The sequence below is a fragment of the Mirounga leonina genome, unplaced genomic scaffold (assembly GCF_011800145.1).
Source record: "Mirounga leonina isolate KUSES-001 unplaced genomic scaffold, KU_Mleo_1.0 Mir_366, whole genome shotgun sequence".
NCBI classification, from domain to species: domain Eukaryota; kingdom Metazoa; phylum Chordata; class Mammalia; order Carnivora; family Phocidae; genus Mirounga; species Mirounga leonina.
The window spans coordinates 11,211,704-11,225,345 of NW_023270709.1; positions in this window are offsets into that span (position 1 = coordinate 11,211,704).

The window sequence follows — 13,642 nt, forward strand, 5'->3', positions numbered from 1 at the left end:
GAACAGAATGAATTTCTGTTGTCTTAAGGCATCACATTTGAGGTAATTTATTTCAGCAGCCCTAGGAAACTAACACCATGCAAGTCATGGTTCATAATAGGCACTCAATTAAAACTTGTTAAATGAATTCATGAGTTAGTGAATGAGTGAATGAATATAATTATACAATGCACCATAGGAAAGTCTGTAAGTACATATATATGTGAATGAATTCTTATACAAGATAATGTTGAGCTACTTGTATGGGGATAAAGCAGGGCTAAGCACAGGCCAGCTTTCTATTTGGTGGGTTACAGTAAATGTATTTCAAATTCCAGGGCACATTCCCCTACCAATGAGCAACTGGCCTCTTTAAGTTACTTTCTCTACATTCAATAAGACTAGTAGATCATAATCTTCGGCTAAGATAAATGTAATTACAAAATTACATAATCATTGAAAAATTACATAATATTCTCTAACAAAAAATAGAAATAAATATGAAATACAGGCAAATATGTATTGTCTTCCATTTGGTAGTGTGAAAATATCAGACACAAAACTGGCATCAGAGTGGCAAATTCTTTGTCATTATTTTATATTTACCTGTGATGATTTATAAATATTTCATTGTATAAGCCACTAAGGAATTCTTTAGAATATTTATTTCCATTTTATTTTATACTTTATTTTAAGCTTTATTTATTTTATTATTTTTAATTTAATTTAATTTTATTGTATTCTGTTATTCACCATACAGTACATCATTAGTTTTCGATGTAGTATTCCACTATTCATTGTTTTCATATAACACCCAGTGCTCCATGCAGAATGTGACCTCCTTAACACCCATCACTGGGCTAACCCACCCCCCTCCCCTCTAGAACCCTCAGTTTGTTTCTCAGAGTCCATAGTCTCTCATGGTTCATCTCCCCCTCCGATTCCCCCCCTTCATTTTTCCCTTCCTTCTCCTAATGTCCTCCATGCTATTCCTCATGTTCCACAATTAAGTGAAACCATATGATAATTGACTTTCTCTGCTTGACTTATTTCACTTAGCATGATCTCCTCCAGTCCCATCCATGTTGATGTAAATGTTGGGTGTTCATCTTTTCTGACGGCTGAGTAATATTCCATTGTATATATGGACCATGTATTCTTTATCCATTCATCTGTTGAAGGGCATCTTGGCTCTTTCCACAGTTTGGCTATTGAGGACATTGCTGCTATGAACACTGGGGTGCATATGGCCCTTCTTTTCACTACATCTGTGTCTTTGAGTTAGATACCCAGGAGTGCAATTGCTGGGTCATAGGGTAGCTCTATTTTTAATTTTTTGAGGAACCTCCACACTGTTTTCCAAAGTGGCTGTACCAACTTGCATTCCCACCAACAGTGTAAGAGGGTTCCCCTTTCTCCACAACCTCTTCAACATTTGTTGTTTCTTGTCTTGTCAATTTTTGCCATTCTAACTGATGTAAGGTGGTATCTCAATGTGGTTTTGATTTGAATTTCCCTGATGACTAATGATGATGAACATTTTTTTCATGTGTCTGTTAGCCATTTGTATGTCTTCTTTGGAGAAGTGTCTGTTCATGTCTTCTGTCCATTTTTTGACTTGATTATTTGTTTTTTGGGTGTTGAGTTTGAGAAGTTCTTTATAGATCTTGGATACCAGCCCTTTATCTGTAGTGCCATTTGCACTTGATACTTATATCAAGTATATAAGTATTCTGTGGGTTGCCTCTTTGTTTTGTTGACTGTTTCTTTTGCTGTGCAGAAGTTTTTTATCTTAATGAAGTCCCAAAGTTCATTTTTGCTTTTGCTTCACTAGCCTCTGGAGATGTATCTTGAAAGAAGTTGTTGTGGCCAATGTCAAAGAGGTTACTGCCTATGTTCTCCTCTAGGATTTTGATGGATTCCTGTCTCACATTGAGGTCTTTCATCCATTTTGAGTTTATCTTTGTGTATGGTGTTAGAGAATGGTCGAGTTTCATTCTTTTGTATATAGCTGTCCAATTTTCCCAGCACCATTTATTGAAGAGACTGTCTTTTTTCCATTGCATATTTTTCCTGCTTTGTCGAAGATTATTTGACCATAGAGTTGAGGGTCCATATCTGGGCTCTCTATTCTGTTCCATTGTCTATATGTCTGTTTTTGTGCCAGTACCATGCTGTCTTGGTGATCACTGCTTTGTAATAAAGCTTGAAATTGGGCAACGTGATGCCCCCAGCTTTGTTTTCCTTTTTCAACATTTCCTTGGCAATTCGGGTCTTTTCTGATTCCATACAAATTTTAGGATTGTTTGTTCCAGCACTTTGAAAAATGTCATTGGAACTTTGATCAGGATGGAATTGAAGGTATAAATTGCTCTGAGTAGCATAGGCATTTTAACAATGTTTATTCTTCCGATCCATAAGCATGGAAAGTTTTTCCATCTTTTTGTGTCTTCTTCAGTTTTTTTCATGAGTGTTCTATCCACCACGACCAAGTGGGATTTATCCCCAGGATGCAAGGGTGGTTCAACATTCGCAAATCAATCAATGTGATAGAACACATTAATAAGAGGAGAGAGAAGAACCATATGGTCCTCTCAATTGAAGCAGAAAAAGCATTTGACAAAATACAGCATCCTTTCCTGATTAAAACTCTTCAGAGTATAGGGATAGAGGGAATATTCCTCAAGTTCATAAAATCCATTTATGAAAAACCCACAGCAAATATCATCCTCAATGGGGAAAAGATCAGAGCCTTTCCCTTAAGATCAGGAACACGACAAGGATGCCCACTCTCGCCACTATTGTTCAACATAGTACTAGAAGTCCTAGCAACAGCAATCAGACAACAAAAAGAAATAAAAGGTATTCAAATTGGAAAAGAAGAAGTCAAACTCTCTTCACAGGTGACACTATACTTTATGTGGAAAATCCAAAAAAACTCCACCCCCAAATTACTAAAAGTCATACAGTAATTCAGTAATGTGGCAGGATACAAAATCAATGCACAGAAATCTGTTGCTTTCTTGTACACTAACAATGCAACTGTAGAAAGAGAAATTAGAGAAACAATTTCATTTACAATAGCACCAAAAACCATAAGATACCTTGGAATAAACCTAACTGAAGAGGTAAAGATTTATCTATTTATTTTAGAGACAGAGAGCACAAGTGGGATGGGCAGAGGGAGGGAGAAACTTAAGCTGATTCCACACTGAGCAAGGAGCCCAACATGGGGCTTGATCTCACGACCCTGAGTTCAGGACCTGAGCTGAAACCAAGAGTCAGATGCTTAACCAACTGTTCCACTCAGGCACCCCTATTTCTCTTATAGGTAATACAACCAAGGCATTTTAATATCTGAATTAGGAACTAAAAATGTCAAAACTAGGTCACATTTGTCTTCTGACTTGAACCCTCATACCACATAGAAAGAGTGGCTTAACAAAGAAAAATCATTGTGTTCAGAATCATTGTTTCTCCTTAAACCACAATTTTAGTGACTCAATAAGCTTTATACATCTTAGCACAATCTGTCCCAGAAGGAGAGAAAATGGATAAAGACAGAAATAGATTTAAACAAATACAGAAATATAGACATTATCTATGTTTTATACTTTATGTATTCATACATGCATACATACATACATGAAGATAATAGTACAAGATGGAATGCATATACATGTATTGGCTTGAGAAAACAAGTTTCTGGAAAGCATAGCCTATGCTGAAATTTTAACTCCTAAAATACACTGTTAGAGGTGTTGAACTTCATGAGTGCCATTTAGTGGTGATAATCTGTCTATTGATGTTCATATCCCCTTACCTCTGTTTGCTGTCTTTGAGCAACAATCGTTTTACTGGTGATAGGTAAAAACCTACACACTTGGAGGTATTATGTGTCTATTTTTTTCTGTTATTGCAATAAGCATAAGAAGTCTATTTCTTATAAATAAACTCTAGAAATTTCCCAGTGGGGCAATAGAAACTCTACAGCTTGCTTCCTTGCATGATACCCTTTGAAAATAAGTTCCCCTAAAAGGTAGTGTTACTTTGGCAATAGGTAGAATGGATAATGAGGGGCTGGCACTGATATTTCCTGAGGAATGGGAACATTGGTGATCTTTGGTTTGAGGTTATTTGTATGGCCTCTATTCTTATTAATGTGCAAATATTTATAGGTACATTTTTACTTGGAAATGTAGTCTCTGTGAATTTTCTATGTACCTATTAAGAAATCACAGCTATTTGATTACTGATAAAAAAATGAGCACCTATTATATCTGCTGGAATTTTTAAAAACCTTGTCTATTGTAGGTAGCAGATGGTGATCTTTGATCAGTACAGTTTCTCTAAGGAAGCTCCCCCAGTGTAGAACCCCAGGGTGAGGAAAGATCTTGATGTTTGCCTGTGTCCATTGCCTAGAGTACCTTGTGTCTCCTTCTCTAAGCATCTCCCTTCTCTGCCAAATATGCTGACATTGTCAATTCATGGCAATTTATGCATTATTATAAACAAGTGTTAGTTTTTTTGATTCCGTAGGTAGCTTAACCTCACTATGCCTATGACTAATCTTCCATAAAATGGGAATATTAATGGTTGTCCCAATTCTTAATTCTTTCATTCATGTATTCAGCTATGTTGTGATGATCAAATACTCTCATATAGACTAAAGTGCTCTTAAAAAATATAAAATATGTCACAAATGTGAAACAGTGTGTTAGTTCCAAAAATGTGACTACTTTATTAGATCTAGCAATATAACTATCTACTTGTATCTCTGTCTAAGTGCATCAATACAACTGTCTCGTTCTGGACATGGATTTATATGTATGACTACCTTGCTCTGTTTGTTGCTCCTGGTGTATCTCACCATTCCCACCAGATTATAAGCCTTATGGGCAGTGGCTTATATTTGTCTTATGTCCCTCTACATACATAGCATAGTTCTGGATACACTGTATACACCTTCATTCATGACTGACTTATGACACTATTCATTTTTATGCCATCAAGGATTTTTCTTGAAAGCCACTATTGTTTTATGGTAGCTTTGAGCAACTTGTTCTGGCTGTTACTGGTCCATGGGGATGTGTGAAGTGATAGAGCGTTGTGATCCCAGAACCCAAGGAATCTGAAAACATAGTGGACTCCTACTGGTTTAAAATTTAGTAGCTGCATTGCCCTCATTTATGTTTTATGTGTAGCAAAACTAATATTTCTCTTAAGTGTGCTTGAAGGCAATACAGGTTTAAGGAAAATATTCCCTACCATGTTTCATCTGCTGCCCTCTATGTAGAAGGCAAAAGCAACAGTTTTCTTATTGAAGGATATGAATGGCTTTGCCCCTTTGCTTGTCTGTGTGCAGCCATGGAGCAAACAGCGTCCTTCGTTTGCACTGGAGCCTACTCTGCCACCATGCTCCACTCGGAGCAGAGGGAGTTAAAAAGCTTTGGTTTTCCCTCAGTAACTGTTTAGAAGTACACAATGCAAGTCAACCATCGTTTAATTTATTTTGCTTTGTTAGATGGCGGTGTTAATTAATTTTGCTTTGTCGCCTTGCTTGCCTCTTGATAACATCATTCTTTTTAATAGCAATGGAACCTTGCAAATGTCAAGCAGCCTGCCCCAATCACAACAGGCTTCAACATAAAAACACATTAGTTTGGAGGCACCACAAGTAACTACTTTAGGAAAAAAATGTAATAGCTGTAATTATGTTTGTGCCTGCCAGTGAGCTGCCCTCCTCCTTCCTCTCTTTCTCTCTCCCTGTGTCCTTAATGGATTTTTGTTGTACAAAAAAATCAGCATCTCTTGTCAAAGCTCAGTGGCATCTGCCTTTTGGATGGTCAGCTATTCGTATCTGAGTTGACCCACCTGCCACATTGCGATGTTTTCTGATGCTCTCTGAGCTCAGACGTTACTTGTTGGGTCTCTTTGATTGAACTGCTTCTTGCACCATTTTGTATGGTCTCCATAATTTCAAAGTTATTTGTTCTTCTTTATTAGATGAAAACCTGCCTATATCTCCAAACTGCATCTCACAGCCAAAGATCAGTATCAGGGCTAACATGCCATTCCCTTTCTAGTTAGGGGACTCTCCTAGAGACGTGTCCTCCTAGCAGGGCTGAGTCCTAAGTTTGTCATCAAGAAGAAAAGACCTTAATACCTTAGTTTCCAGAGATTTCAAGCCATTCCTCAGCTTCATGAAATCTGGTCTGGCTTTGTAGCCTTAGGGTGTGTAAAAGGTGAGAAGTAATTTGAATCAGTAAAGGGAGTTCCACGTCTCTGAGATATCAGTGTGGTGCTTGCAGAGTGATAGTTCCTTTGGGCTTCCCGTTGAGTGTTGGTGAATTAAAACAGTAGCTGTGATAACAAAGAATGGGAAAGAAGACTTACTTTCCATTTTCAAGCATGAAATTAGGTAAGTGAGGATGCAGGGGTAAAAAGATATGTGTGTATGTGTGTGTGTGTGCGTGCGTGCGCGTGCCCACGCACATGTTCAGTGTCTATGATCTTGTATAAGGGTCTTGGCTTTAAGAGACCATCTCTGGATTTCACAGACAGACATACAGAATCATCAAGTATTAAACTAGGGGATTGACTGGAAGGACCTCAAATCCATGATAGCTATTTAACTATGAGGAGCTGAGCCTGAGAAAGGAGAATCCTTCCTTCTGAACGCTGCCAGCCACCATGGAAAGGTGTAGCCTGGCATGCTGTAGAGAGTATGAGTCACTTCTGAGTCACATAGACTTGGGAATCACTTAGCAGATAGTTGAGTGACCTTGGACGAGGCTCTTAAATTCTCTGATGCTCAGTTTCTTTACCTGTAAACTGAGACACTTACTTGATCTGGCCCTTCTGAGGGTATGAAATCGTAAGCCCTAAAGTAAATTAATTTAGCTATCATAACTCTGGGCAGTTGGTTGTTCATTCATTATTTATTATATATATGTGTGTGTTTGCATGTATATATGTATATGTAGGTGTGCACATCTGTATGTGTACCTGTACCTCCATGTCTGATTATGTACCAAGCTAGACACTGGGAATACATGAATGGTGACCAACACAAACTTAGCCACTGCCTCTCCCGATCTCCTTGTCTACTGGGAATGACTTGATAAGTTTCATGAAAGGATTTAATGCATTTAGTATCTATATCCCTCCAGCATTTGATAGAAATGGCCAGGAATGGAGGAAATGCCTGGGGGTAGGAATGGCACAAGCTAAGACCTACCAATTAGAAAGTCAAGGTCTATTGGAGCAGTGAAATAGCATACTGGATATAGGGGGAGTTTGTGTCCACAGGGACTGCAGAGAGGTGCATTCGATTTGGGGTCTATTTGAGGATCTTAACTTTGACGTGAAGGGATTTTTGTACTTCCTTCTAGGTAATGAGAAGCAGGAAGCCATTCATAGATTTTGAGTTGTGGATACAGCATTTAGGAAGAGTAATCTGGAGTCAGGAGAAATACATAGTGGAGGGGAAACTGTTCAAGACAGTTGTGCAGAGCAGTTGTGCTATGAATACAGTTAAGAAGAGGCAGGGAGTGACTCTAAAAGACAGACTTGTTTGGGGAGTATACTAATAACCACCAGTAGCAACTGAGAGGCCATCTGGTATAACAAACAGGATTGCAGGCTTCAAAATCAGACCAAGTAGAGTCAAATCCCTGCTCTATCCTTCACTTGCTTTGTAAACTAGGGGAGGTAACTTGCCCTGTTGATCCTCCTCACCACACTTACCTGGGAGTGCTTCAGGGAGGGCCTGAGAAGAACATTCTCAGCCTGTGCAGTGCTCAGCATGAAGCATCGAACCAGGACTGGCTTTTAATATTTTACAGGTCTGTACCAGGTTCACACTCTCTTGCATCTTTGCATTTCATCATCAGGTCACTCCTCTTACATTTCTCCTGACTTTGGGAAAAAGGAAACTGAAGCAGAGGAGAGTTGACCTCTTCATCTAAGGTCCTACAATTTGTAAGTACTGATATCCTGATTTACACCTAGTTTTCACAATTTTCCAAGAGCCAACACCACCTCTGTTTCAGAGAAAAAACAACCAACAAAAGTGTGATTGAGGGCTGGCACTCCAAAGATAAAAAGAAAAAAAATATGCATTGAGAAGAAACAAGTATAATCCTGGTTTCATAGACAGTAGAAAGGAATATCAAGCTAAAAGGGGGTGCCAGTGGTAGATAATTTATGGGTGTCAGCATTCCATACAGAATCTAATCACCCTACCCTCCCTGCCAGAACAAGTCTTGGAAAAGACTGCTTTCATCCTGTCAGCCCTGCACTGGAGAATCTTCAGTGACTCTCCACCGCCTTAGGACAAAACCCTGTCACCATAATGTACCTTTTGAAGTCTTCACCTTGGCCCTGGCCTATATTTAGAACTATAACTTCTGGTCAATTCCTTGGAAGCTGATGTGTACTGGACCATTTATTCCACCACTGAAATGTACATTTATGCTTCCCCATGGTCTATCTGCTTCTCTGAGTCCACACAGCCCTGTGAGGTGATTAAGGGGGAGGGCTCTGGAAGCTGACTTTGAGGTTTTCTTCCTGGCTCCTCACTGCCTGGCTTGGGACTGTAGCCAAGCGACTCAACCACTCTGTAATTCGGTTTTCACATCTATAGATTGGGGATGTAAGCAATGCAATCTCAGGGTGTTGTTTTCAGAATTAACAGACACAATTCATGGACAGCATTTAGAAGCATTCCAGAGACAGTGTAGAAGGTCAATAAACATTTGCTTCTACTATTATCTTGGGCCTTCTTTAGAAGTCTAGGACAAAAGTCCCTTCATTTGAAAGGCTATCTTCAACCATTACAACCCAGTGAATTACCGCCACCCCTAACGTCCTCAAATTTTCACAAAATTTATTTGGCATTTGAATGTCTTATGTTGTTATCTGGTGAATGCACTGTGTGTGTGTGTGTGCATATGCATGTGTGTGAGTTTTCTTAATTAGACTAAACTACCTGGTGGATGAAATGCTATCAAATCATTTTCTCCAACTCTTAGTGTATCTAATAGAATCCTTTCCAAATAGTGGGTTCTCAATGAGTACTTACTGATTGGGACATTAAAAAGTCTTCTGATAGATGGCCCCAGCAGTATTACCAATGATTTTATCAGCTATAAGGAAAAGTAATAAATAACTAACCCAGAGAATGTGAGGGAAGATATTCACTAGTCAATTAAGAAAGCATTTTTAATTCAGCTCATATTTACATGAATCTGTCATTTGAAGAGCAGCCTCAAATGAATACAAAGAACATGCTGAGCAGGGCAGAGACAGAGTCTGCATTGGTTTGACAATTACAACGTCCTGAGTAAACTTTTGAGGTCATCCTACTCCATAGCTTCCTCTACTCACCTTTTTAATATCCTAAAGAAATCTATTCTTAATAATCAATTGGAATTAAAAAAGAGCACAGACATTTCAAATTAAATATCTTAATTAAATGCACATCTGAGAACCTTAATTTAATATATTACCTAAAGCTCCATGCTCTCAAGACGTCTTAATTTACACCGAGTATAATCGCACCTTACTCTTACTTCAGGCAGGAGATGGTATATGTAGCTCCTTATACTCCCTAATGGAGAGTAAAATTTCTATTATAAAACAGTACTGCACATGCAAACAGCCTCTATTTATTTCTAAGTATAAACTGTTTATCTAGACAGGTCATTAAGACTTTTCTTTTTTCCCCCAAATCTGAAGCACTCGAGCTAAGCATTTATAAACAAACAGAACTGAGGAAGAGTAGGCATTAAAATTTTTCATTCTGTGATAATTAATAATAACTTAGTTTAATTGAGGTTAAAGTAACCTTAAAACTCCAGTAAAATTTTTTTTTTAAAATTGTATTTCCTCTGAGAATTAATGCCTGCCAGAAATATGGAGAATAGAAGGATTTATCATAGGAAAACATGTACTAAGTCCTATATTTTCTGTTTTCTGTAAAGTTAGCTTTGTATTAGCATGCTTATTTTATTTTTTTATTATGTTATGGTAATCACCACACATTACATCATTCGTTTTTGATGTAGTGTTCCATGATTCATTGTTTGTGCATAACACCCAGTGCTCCATGTAGAACGTGCCCTCTTTAATACCCATCACCAGGCTAACCCATCCCCCAACCCCCCATAGCATGCTTATTTTAAAAAGAAAAAAAAAAAAAACCCTTTACATGTGATATTTTTAAGATTTATTTATTTATTTTAGAGAGAGAGAGCAAGTGGGGGAGGGGCAGATAGAGAGATTCTTCAAGCAGACTTCCTGCTGAATGCAGAGCCCAATGTGGGGCTTGATGTGGGGTTGGATCCCATGACCCTGAAATCATAGCCTGAGCTGAAACCAAAAGTCAGACACTCAACCTAGTGAGCACCCAGGCGCCCCTGTGACTTTTTTTCTTAATTGAAAGTTTTGCTTCCTATTGTCTAAAATAAGACTTCAACAACAACAAAAATAATAAAATAAATAAAAAAGACTTCCACACTTCAAATAAATACACTAAATAGTTTTTCCTGTGTTTATTTTCTTCCTACCTTCCTTCCCTCCTTTCTTTCCACCTCAAGAATTACAAATTTTAGAAATAATTTGGTACATTTTATTGATATAATTTCTTCTGCTTTGGCAATAGGGTATTTTACTTTACCTTTTTTTATTGCAAGTAGTTAAATAAAATAGAATTAGGAACCAAGGAAATTAAGGCTATGACCAAGTAGAACACAAGAAACTGGAGTATTTGGAAGAACGTAGTGAAAACCAACCATGCCACCTTCATTGGGCCAGTAAGACATTCTTTAATGTCTTGATTTAGAACAGCAGGAAACAAATAACAAACGATGGAAAAACCGTTGGGCATCGTCATAGGAAAATGTGTTAAAATAACAACAACAAAACACCCAAATTTAAAAAATATTTAGATGCATGAGTTCTTGCATAATGAATGTCATCTCTGACATCATTGCAGAAATATTTTATACTTGTTATAAAATAATAAAGCCTGCACAAGATTTGAGGACTTGAAGATATAGGATGGAAACAATAGAGAGTAACAATGTTTAAATCAAAACATAGAAAGGATTTTCACCTATTTTAAATCTTATCTTTTTTTCTTCCAATGTCATGCCATACAATTCATTTAGATAGACCAGTTTACCTGATTGTTATGCAGCTGTTGTGTTTATGGGTGATGGGGAATTTTTTCCCAGTGTTACAATGAGCCTTTAAAAAGGATTATATTCTACTGGCAAGCTAAGAATGATGTTTAAACATGGCTTTCTCAGCATTTATCCCTGAGTGATTGAATTTGAGTATCTCCTAGAAGTAAAATATTTGATTATGAAACTTTTGGTTTGCACTTCAAATGCCACTGCAGAAACATTTCTCCCAGCTGATGTGAACAGCTAAATTGCCCCCAAAAAGGTGCATGGTGACTTTGAGGAGAATATGTATTACTTGTAGCCAAAATATGCCTTCATGCAAAAACCCAGAAATGTTAACCTTTAGGAAGAAGGCATTAAGGACCTCTCGCTGACTAGGCTGGGCTAGTTTCTGAGGTCTGTGAAGTCCCTCATTCTGTTTTAGTTTCTGGAATATTCGCCAACCTTGAACCCCTCTGCTTGACTTCCCTGAAGAAGAGAACAGCGCAATCCAATCTGAAACAGAAAGCTAATACTTCTGGAAAGTGACTGATGAGTTCTAGCTCTTAATAGGCCAAGAATAATCAATGGGGCATGAGACATGCTGGGCAGAACGTGGCCGGCCGTGTGGGTGCCAAAATGACCCTACATCAGCCGTCAGGATAAGAAGTGCAGCCAAACCAACCATGTCCTCTTTAGTGACAAGTTAAGTGATATTAGTCCACATTTCTCAAGTAAAAATCATTCCCTATCATTTAACAACAACTCCCATCATGATTTAGGTTGTTATTTGTCTAGCACAAAGCATCACGCAAAACAACTGCCCTTTGTCATACAAGATGACTATTTCCTACATAAAAGAAGATCTAGTTGTCCCTGGAAATTCCAAGACATTTTCCATTTAAGAGGGTATGCCAGACTAATTTGTGCGATGATGAGGTCATTGGTCTTGGGCTTCAGCTCACTTTTTATTTCTCTTCTTTAATCTCATTCTCTTCGTTCTCTTTATTACTGAGAGGGAAGCAAACTCACAAAAACCTGTTATCTATTATCCTTGTTCCAAATTTTGCTGGTTCTTAGTCCCTAGGGTTCAAAGTCAATATGTTTGGTAATGACTTTTTACAAAAAAAAAAAAAAAGAAGAAGAAAAGGAACAGAGATTGGATTTCAAGTGTTATGATAAATGCATATCTGAATTTTCAGCTGAGTTTGGCTTCAAGAAGTCTGCATCAGTTGTGTAAGAAGGCATATCTTCTGAGAAACTGAAAACTGATCACTAAATTAAATGCCATATTCTCTCTCTTTGTCTCTCTTTCTGTCTCTCTCTCTTCAATACTTCCTTCTACCTCTTTCTTTCCACAAATACACACACACACACACACACACATTCATCCCTAATTCTGGTAAAAACTCAGGGAACCATTTACTCATGGTGTAAATAAAAAATAATCAATAACTGAGTTTGCTATCAGTTTGAGATGCCAGAGTTTATATTACCCATGTCTTTTTTTCCTCCTCGAATTGACTTACTAATTGGCTTCAAATTAGCTCTATTGCTTGCATTATGTTGACTTTTCAGGGTAAAAATATATGGTGAGTGTTCTGTTTTTTAAAAAAATATGCTAAAATGTGTTGAAAACCCCATCGACAAAAGGAATTCCAAATGCAATGTGTTTCAGAAACTTACAATCCAAAATGAATATTAATTTATTTTGTGTAAACCCTATGTGATATGGGAGTTCAACCAACAGTATTTTTTTAAAAAAAGATTTTATTGAGGGTCACCTGGATGGCTCAGTCGTTAAGTGTCGGCCTTCGGCTCAGGTCGTGATCCCAGGGTCCTGGGATCGAGCCCCGCATTGGGCTCCCTGCTCCGCGGGAAGCCTGCTTCTCCCTCTCCCTCTCTCCCTGCTGTGCTCCCTCTCTTGCTGTCTCTCTGTCTGTCAAATAAAAATTAAAAAAGAAAAAAGATTTTATTGATTTATTTTGAGAGAGAGAGAGCGAGCGAGCATGAGAGGGGGGCAGAGGCAGAGGGAAAGGGAGAAGCAGACTCCCCGCTGAGCAAGGAGCCCAACGCTGGTCTCTATTCCAGGACCCTGAGATCACGACCTGAGCCGAAGGCAGACACTTAACCGACTGAGCCACCCAGGTGCCCCAACCAATAGTATTTCTTTAAAAAGAAAAATAAAACAAAAGTTTCATAAAAGTGTCAGTTTCACCAGTTCCTATTTATAAATAATGGAGCTTTCTGGCTTACCCTGGAGAATTCAGGAAACATTGTTGCATTTTTTAAATTAAAATGATTTACATTTTAATTTTCTCCTGAGAATTTTCCTGTTTTATTCTTTCTCTTCTCAAGGATTGTATGAGTTAAAAAAGGGGTGAGTATGAGTGTGTGTGTGTGTGTGTGTGTGTGTGTGATTATGAGCATCTGTGGGATTTTCTTAATTGGAAACTATGTTTTCTGATAGTTGAAAACAGCTTGGGTCTTGG